The sequence below is a fragment of the Oryx dammah genome, unplaced genomic scaffold (genome assembly GCF_014754425.2).
Source record: "Oryx dammah isolate SB20612 unplaced genomic scaffold, SCBI_Odam_1.1 HiC_scaffold_21, whole genome shotgun sequence".
NCBI lineage: Eukaryota > Metazoa > Chordata > Mammalia > Artiodactyla > Bovidae > Oryx > Oryx dammah.
In genome coordinates, this window is record NW_024070205.1 from 65559267 (window position 1) to 65566535 (window position 7269).

The window sequence follows — 7269 nt, forward strand, 5'->3', positions numbered from 1 at the left end:
AGACTCTGTCACCATTTATATTTATTTACATATTTAACTATGAAAGCCATTTGAACTAATTTGTGTGCAAAAGCATGTTTAATGTGATACCCAGAGATGTATTTATATAAATTTAATTTTGTATGAGCTCATTAAAAATTTTTCATTCTATTCATAAGAATAGAGTATATCATGTTTTTAATATTAAAATCAGAAATTTTGTGAGTTGACAGTGAAAGCTAAACATTTAGTGCCTGAGTCTACCCCCTTTCCCATGCCAAATCACATGGAATGGCAGGAACACATTTGTAGAATACTGGCTAATAATGAATTCCTTGAAGAGAGTACAGCTGATTGATTTAAACTTAAACAATTAGAAATAAAAAACAAACAGTAATTGAACACACATGGGAAGCTCGTTATCTTTATCATCGTTCTCTGACTCACGTGGGATGAGGATATGGTGTTTCCAAAGAGACACTAATTCACACACAATCTACACATCCTCAACTAATACAATAATGGACAAATCTAGGCCCTTTAGGCAGCTCACCCTCCAGGTACCAAGGGTTGGCAGCAGTTTCTCCTACCAATCCACTCCCACTCCAATCTCTGCCTAACTTCCCACAATTTATAAAGAACACTAGATCTCTCAAGCAATGTGCAGGCCAGGGCCAGAGAAAGAAGAGGAAAGTTTATCCTGAATCTCAAAAAAAAAAAAAAAAAAAAAAAAACACAGAGAAAACAGAATACGAGTGCAAGAGGACAAGGAAAAATGTTACTATTTGCATACTGAGAATATGCAAGCAAGCTCGCAAGGTAATGCTCAAAATCCTTCAAGGTAGGCTTCAACAGTACGTGAACTGTGAACTTCCAGATATACAACCTGGACTTAGAAAAGGCAGAGGAACCAGAGATCAAATTCCCAACAACTGTTGGATCATAGAAAAAAGCAAGGGAATTCCAGAAAAACATTCACCACTGCCTCATTTACTATGCTAAAGCCTTTGACTGTGTGGATCACAGTCAAGAGATAGAGAAGGACAGGAAGCCTGGCATGCTATAGTCCATGAGGTCTCAAGAATCAGACACAACTAAGAGAGTGCACAAAGCAACAACTGAGAATAAGTGTGCAGCTTTAGAATACAGGAGGAAAAAGCCTATCCTGGAAGTATCTTTCCTTTCTCAATGTGATTGCTTTCCCTAAAATCTACCATTTTGTGCTTAAAAAGAGGATAGACTTATTGGAAAAGACCCTGATGCTGAGAAAGATTGAGGGCAGGAGAAGAAGGGGGCAATAGAAGATGAGATGGTTGAATGGCATTATAAAGATAATGGACATGAATTTAAGCAGGAGATAGTGAAGGACAGGGAACCCTGCTGTGTTGTATCTCATGAGGTTCCAAAGAGTCAGACATGACTCAGTGACTGAACAGCAGCAGTGATTTCTATTTAGTCACCTAGCTTTGTGATTTTGATAATAAAGTATTGTATCTTGAAGCTTTACTTTAACAGAATCTGCAGATTGTCAAATAATTGACTATGTTTAAATAAAAATTAGATGTATTTTGGCTCAGTATGAAATTGGAATGTAAACAACCTGGAATAAATGTTGTTAAAATCTTTATCGTATTATTCTATTTTAGTTCAGTTCAGTTCAGTCGCTCAGTCATGACCTACTCTTTGCAAACCCATGAATCACAGCATGCCAGGCCTCCCTGTCCATCACTAACTCCAAGAGTTCATTCAAACTCATGTCCATCAAGTTGGTGATGCCATCCAGCCATTGCATCCTCTGTCATCCCCTTCTCCTCCTACCCCCATCCCTCCCAGCATCAGGGTCTTTTCCAATGAGTCAACTCTGGCCAGCTTATTGGAGTTTCAGCTTCAACATCAGTCCTTCCAATGAACACCCAGGACTGATCTCAGTTAGGGTTGATTGGTTGGATCTGCATGCAGTCCAAGGCACTCTCAAGAGTCTTCTCCAACACCACAGTTCAAAAGCATCAATTCTTCAGTGCTCAGCTTTCTTCACAATCCAACTCTCACATCCATACATGACCACTGGAAAAAACATAGCCTTGACTAGATGGACCTTTGTTGGCAAAGTAATGTCTCTGCTTTTCAATATGCTATCTAGGTTGGTCATAACTTTCCTTCCAAGGAGTAAGCATCTTTTAATTTCATCGGTGCAGTCACCATTTGCAGTTTTTTTGGAGCCCCCCAAAATAAAATCTAACACTAGTTCCACTGTTTCCCCATCTATTTCCCATGAAGTGATGGGGCCAGATGCCATGATCTTTGTTTACTGAATGTTGAGCTTTAAGCCAACTTTTTCACTCTCCTCTTTCACTTTCATCAAGAGGCTTTTTAGTTCCTCTTCCTTTTAATTTTTATATTCTTCACTTTATCTGCTGTACAAACCCCTTTAATTTTCCTCTGTGAAAAGATTCTGAGTCAGATTAGAAATGATGGTAGCTTGGAATGTGGCAATGTTGAAGATATAGAGGACTGAAATAGCTTGAAATTTATTTGTGAAGTGAGATTGATAGAAACTAATTATGAATAAGATATGGTTTAATTATATCATAGATGAAAGTGATTTTATCTTTGTCATCCTACTTAAGAAAAAAGCAATAGCCACTTGCTTCTGTGTATTTTATATAGAAGCACATAAATGCTATTTTTACCATTTATTTCTTTTCATTTCTGATATCCCAATTAGGTCATAAACATTGATGTTAAAAGATTATTTATACTTACATTTTGGTTTATTTGCCTTTATATAAATGTTTCTAATCATGAAGCATATGCTATAAATTTATATTGTGGTACTTCCCTTCCTCACCTGATGTAGTCTAACTATATTTGTCCATTTCAGAACCAAATTATAATTGTTATGTCCTTTGTTTTGTGTTTGTATTATAATCAGTGAATCCCTGGTAAGCATGTATGTGATATTCCTTTTTGAAAAAAATCATTAAATTTAATAAATTTGGGTAGATTCAAACAATTTTTGATAATAAAAGGCAGCAGACATGTATGATTTTTCTGATCTAAACCCTGCTTCCATAGCTACTATGGAAATAACATCTGTCCTTTAACAATAAAATCTCCTTCCTTCTAGGTAGCAACTGTTAGCCTGTAGAACAGGTGAGGCAATGTGGTATGCAGACATTTTAATAAATAAATTTATAAATAAGTACATAGATTTATTAAATTTAATAAGTTTAAATTTATTTGTACTTGAAGGATAATTGCTTTACAATGTTGTGTTGGTTTCAGCCATACAACAACATGAATCAAAGTGTACATATGTCCTCTCCCTCTTGAAACTCCTGCCTACCCCTCACCCTAGCCTATTCCTCTAGGTTGTCACAGAGCACCAGTTTGAATCCCCTGTGTTATATAGCAAATTCCCACTGGCTATCTATTTTACATATGGTAATATATTAATATATATTTCAATGATACTCTCTAAATTTGTCCCACCTTCTCCTTCTCCCACCGTGTCCACAAGTCTGTTCTCTATGCCTGCATCTCTACTCCTGTCCTCAAATAGGCTCATCAGTACCATTTTTCTAGATTCCATATATATGCATTATTACAAGGTATTTGTTTTTCTCCTTCTGACTGCACTCTAACAGGCTCTAGGTTCATCTACCAACTAGAATTGACTCAAATTAATTCCTTTTTATGGCTGAGTAATATTTCATTGTGTGTGTGTTTGTGTGTGTGTATATATATATATATAACTATACACATATATATATGTATATACAACTTCTTTATTGATTCATCTGTTGATGGAAATCTAGGTTGTCCTGGTAATTTGCATTTGACATTTTCTATTTAATTTAAAATATATTTTTGACTGATACAAAAGAAAAGAGGAAAGTTAGACTTATTATTAGTGGCTATTACCTATGTGCTTTTAGAAAATCAAAAGTGAAATACAGAAGGCATTTGGAACCATATTACATAAAAGAGCACTATGGCTTTTTACAAATTTATATACAGTAGCAATTAGACAAAAGTTCCCAATAATATGTAATTATATGAAACTTAACATATGATATAATTAATATATCAAGAAGATAAAAATTAAAATGTTATATGGGGTTTTTATCATGTTTAACTCTTTCTTTTATCTGCTTATTTTAATTACTGCATTTCTCTTACTATTATTTGTTAAAATTTTTATTTGTACCACATTTCATGTTTTATCTTTTAGAGAAAAAAATGAATAATGGGATAAAAGTATTTTTAGTCAATGATTCTTACATTAATAACCCAAAGTTTTCAGCTTTCAATATTTCACACATATATACTACTTAAACCAAATTATATGCTTATGTTAGTCTCTTATTTTTCTTTGAAGAAAAGAATATATCCCAGGGCTATGAACCACATTTCCATAATTATACTAATGAACCTGAGTTTTGTAATGCATTCAATCATGAAATCAGTTCCTGACTACTAGCTGCCTTTAAATGAGAAACCGGGTTTTATACCTACAGGGAAATTCAGACAAAAATAACCCATATTGTAAGAGCTGGCCAAAATTTAAATTGAATGTGAAACTTCTTAATTTTATATATTTCCCACTTCTCTCTAGGATATTCCTGTTCACATACAATATTGAAAAATCATAAAAGGAAAAGTCTGAGATTCTGTCCACTAGAGCAAATTAGAAAAAGAGGTTGCTTTTTTTTTTTTTTCTTTTCCCATGTAGTCTGATTAATGTTAATTTGTGTTGTTTTCAACATTGTTCTTCACCATGCTATATTTTTCAACTATGCCAGTTAAATTCAGGTCATAATGCCATAGTCAGAACCACAATATGAGGAGCATGTTTCAAGAGGAGCAGGTGCTAGGTGTCCTGCTCAATAGCCAGGGCCTCAAAGATAACATGACTACTTAGGCAGATGTGTTCACAGGACAATTCATCAATGACAACTAGGAGCAAGACTTCTTCTTTCAACTAGGAGCTGGACTTCTTTCAATATTCATTGGACACCTTACTTAAGCCACACACTGAGCTAGGTCAAGGGACTATAAATCAATTAACCTGTTATCTTTCCCTCAGGGCATTTATAATCTAGCAAGTACTTGCAAGTCCTCCAGGTCTAGGTAAGTAAGAAGGCTCCAAAATTTTGAAAATAAGGGATTTAGCAAAAGAGCACTAGTAAGAAAAAGCTGTGGTCTTTTATCCCAAGACAAAAGTATTTTTGTCTTAGGACATGTTTCGCTGGGTTTCCCTGTGGCTCAGCTGTAAAGAATCCACCTGCAATGCAGGACACACAGACCTGGGTTCAATCCCTTGGTCTGGAAGATACCCTGGAGGATGGCATGCAACTCACTCTAGTATTCTTGCAGAATCCCATGGACAGAGAAGCTTGGTGGGCTACAGTCCACAGGGTCACAAAGAATCAGACACAAATGAAGCAAATTAGAACATACACATACATGTTTTCCTATCTGCTGAGATATCCTTGCTAGGATGGTCTCTGAAACAAAAACAGGCAGAAGCACTTCCTGAGGCTGATTAAAATGGAACAAAGATGGTTGGAGGGACTTCTGAACTTTAGTTGTAGATCTGTGAAAATAAAACTGAATATATCTAAGCAATTAAAAATAAAAGGAAAATAAATACTTTAAACAAACTGAATATCAGCACATAATGACAGTCTGATGCACACAAATGTGTGGCTATAATGATAATAATGAATATGGGGAGAGTAGGGCAAGAGAGTGGAAGTAGTGCATTTTAGAGATTTTTTTTTTTTGTCTTTTGCACAAGCTGAAATTTTATCTTGCACAATAGGAAGCTGGATACCATGGGAAAAAAGATGAATTTGGAATTAGAGGAGCAGAATTAAAATCCTAGGACTGGCCTTTAAATGTTGGAGTTTTTGGCAAGAACTTTTGAGCCTCAATTTCTTCATAATATATGAATAATGATACATAATTCATTGAGAATATTTTAAGAATCTAGTGAGATAATGAGGGATAGTGAGTACTTGGCCATGGTCATGATGTCTACAATAAGTAGACTATTCAAACAGGACCTGGGCATACTGCTTCGATTAGTTTTATATTGTTGCAACAATTAACCAAATAGTGGTTAAAATAACAAAATCTATAATCTTATTGGGCTTCCCTGGTGACTCAGCAGTAAAGAATCTGCCTGCCAACTCATGAGACCTGGGTTTGATCCTTGGGTTGGGAAGATTCCTTGGAGGAGGAAATGGCAACCCACTCTAGTTTTCCTGCCTGGAAAATCCCATGGATGGAGAAGCCTGGCAAGCTACAGTCTATGGGGTTGCAAGAGTGAAACATGTCTTAACAACCAAACCACCATGATTTTATAGTTCTGAATGTTAGAAATCTGAAAATGGGTCTCATTGAGCCAAGATCAAGATGTGTTCCTTTCTAGAGGCTCTAGGGAAGAATCTTTCTCCTTCCCTCCCAGCTTCTAAAGAAAGTCCATATTTTTTTGGCTCATGGCCCATTCCTCCACCCTCAAATCCAGCAAAATTGGGCCAAGCCATTCTCACACTTCCACCACTAATTATTCTTCATCGTTTTTCCACATGTAAGGACAATTGTGATTATGTTAGGCCCTTTAAATAATACAGAATATTCTAGTTTTAGATTAATTTATTAGCTGTTTAATTCCATGTGTAAACTTAATCTTCCTTTATCAGTTATTAGGATGTGGACATCATCTCTAGGTCATTATTCTGCCAAAAATACCACACCTTGGTTTAGTGGTTGTATCTGTAATATACTTAGTAATACTGAGAAGGAGTTCCAAAATTCCTCCAGAAGTTGGACTGAGAGTTAGGTAGTCAAAGTAGGGAATCACAAAATGATAACACAATGGAAGTAAATCTGAATAAACTTCAGGAGATAGTGGAAGAGAGTTGGACTGCAGCATACTGGCATGCTACAGTCCATGGGGTTGCAGAGTCAGACACACCTTAGCGACTGAACAATAACATAATAATAACTATAGTTAATAATATTTTATTGCCTATTTTATAACCTTGTAAGGTAACAGAGGATAAGTAGACTTATTGTGGTGACTTTTCACAGTATATATAAATATCAAATAATTATACTGTACACCTGAAACTAAAAGTTATATGCCAATTAGACATCAGTTTTTAAAAACAAAATGTATTTCAACTTTCATTTATTTTTTTGGTGCTCTTCCTTTCATAATAGTGATTCAAGTTTTTGATTAATATTACTTTATTCCACATAAATAATTTCCTTTAACAT